The 2013-nt window shown below is 65.1% G+C and overlaps 1 non-coding gene across 1 annotated transcript; it reads right to left on the bottom strand.

The window, feature by feature from the left end:
• Window positions 1-1576: 1576 nt before the first annotated feature.
• On the bottom strand, window positions 1577-1658 carry TRNAL-AAG (transfer RNA leucine (anticodon AAG)). The gene has a single exon. It is a non-coding gene; the product is annotated as a tRNA-Leu (tRNA).
• Window positions 1659-2013: the final 355 nt, after the last annotated feature.

Raw genomic sequence — 2013 nt, 5'->3', positions numbered from 1 at the left:
CCTCTTGGGGACATCCATGGGGTTGGTGGCTCTTCTTAGGGACATCCATGGGGTGGCTCTTGGGGTTGGGGTTTGGGGGGCTCTGGGGGTCATCCATGGGGTGGTGGCTTCTTTTGGGGACATCCATGGGGTCAGGGGGTTGGTGGCTCTTCTTGGGGACATCCATGGGGTGTCTCTTGGGGTCAGGGTTTGGGGGGCTCTGGGGGTCATCCATGGGGTGGTGGCTTTTGGGGGACATCCATGGGTGTCTCTTGGGGTCATCCATGGGCTCCTCTGGGGCTCATCCATGGGGTGTCTCCGTGGGGCCAGTGGCCACCCCCCCGTGCTCAGGGCCCCCCCTGGGTCTCCTCTTGCCCCCTCGGCCGCGGGCTCCGGCTCCGTCCCAGTCCCAGCCCAGTCTGGCAGCGGCGGGCCACGGGGGCCACTGGGATGGTGGGGCCGGGGGGCTGGGCCCGGGGGGGGGCTCTGGGGGTCGGGCTCTGCCGGTGGGGGGCGGGGGGGGGGCACTGGGGGGGCGACGTTCGGCCATGCTGGGGGGAGGGGACAGACAAGGGGGTGGTCACCCAGTACCCACCAGTGCCCCCCAGTTCCCACCAGTGACCCCAATTCTCTTCCCAGTGCCTCCCAGTACCCCACCAGTGACCCCCAGTACCCACCAGTGACCCCAATTCCCTTCCCAGTGCCTCCCAGTACCCACCAGTGCCTCCCAGTTCCCCTCCAGTGCCCCCCCCATTCCCTCCCAGTACCCCCCAGTTCCCATCCAGTGCCCCCCAGTTCCCTTCCAGTACCTCCCAGTATCTCCCAATTCCCCTCCAGTGCCCCCCCCCAGTATCCCCCAGTTCCCTCCAGTATCCCCCAGTTCCCCTCCAGTGCCCCCCCAGTATCCCCCAGTGCCTCCCAGTTCCCTTCCAGTGCCCCCCATTCCCTCCCAGTGCCTCCCAGTGCCCCCCCAGTGCCTCCCAGTTCCTCCCAGTGCCCCCCCACCCCCATCCCTAGTGTCAGGGGGAGTCTGTACCTCACAGCTCAGCCGTCTGCAGGGTGGAACTGGGAGCACTGGGAAGGGCACTGGGAGCACTGGGAGAGGCACTGGGAGGGGCCCCCCTGGAACCAGTTGTACTGGAACTGGTCAGACTGGGAGGTCGAGGGCGAGGCAGAGCTTGGAGCACCCACAGCCCCCACCCAGAGCCCCAAAATCCCCCCCTGCAGCCCCCAGACCCCCCACCCAGACCCCTGGGCTCACCCTGCAGCCCCCCAAAGAGCCCAGGGCTGAGGGTGGGGGGGCTGAGTGGGGGGGTCAGGGAGGGCTGCAGGATGAGCCCAGAGGGTCTGGGTGGGGGTCTGGGGGGCTGCAGGGTGAGCCCAGGGATATGGGTGGGGGTCTGGGGTTACCTGAGGTCACCGATGGAGCCATTGGGGGGTTACCTAAGGTCATGGCTGGGGTCACTAGAGGTCAACTTGGCCCCCAAAACTCCCTGCTTGGGGTCACCTGAGGTCACAATGGGGATGGGGGGCGAGGGGAAGGGTGAGGGAGGGACCCAACGCGCCAGATGTGCCCCCCCAAAACAAAAGGGGAACCTGGCAGCGGTGGGATTCGAACCCACGCCCCCGAAGAGACTGGAGCCTTAATCCAGCGCCTTAGACCGCTCGGCCACGCTACCGGGGCGGGGGGGGACCCCCTGGGTGGTGGGGAAAGAAAAGGAGGAATTGGGCAAAAGGAGCCGGGGAGGGGGGGGGAAAGGAGAGTGAGGGGGGGAAAGGGGCTGGAAGGGGGTAAAATGGGCTGGAAAAGGGTAAAAAGGGGGTTTGGGGGGGTTAAAAGGGGGTTTGGGGAGTTAAAAGGGGGTTTGGGAAGTTAAAAGGGGATAAAAGGGGGTTAAAAGGGGATAAAACGGGGTTAAAAGGGGGTTTGGGGGGTTAAAAGGGGGTTTGGGGGGTTAAAAGGGGATAAAAGGGGGTTAAAAGGGGGTTTGGGGGGTTAAAAGGGGATAAAAGGGGGTTAAAAGGGGGTTTGGG

This window comes from Colius striatus, unplaced genomic scaffold, assembly GCF_028858725.1.
Source record: "Colius striatus isolate bColStr4 unplaced genomic scaffold, bColStr4.1.hap1 scaffold_194, whole genome shotgun sequence".
NCBI lineage: Eukaryota > Metazoa > Chordata > Aves > Coliiformes > Coliidae > Colius > Colius striatus.
The sequence above is the reverse complement of the archived record's forward strand: the minus strand, read 5'-3'. Positions and strand labels throughout refer to the sequence as shown.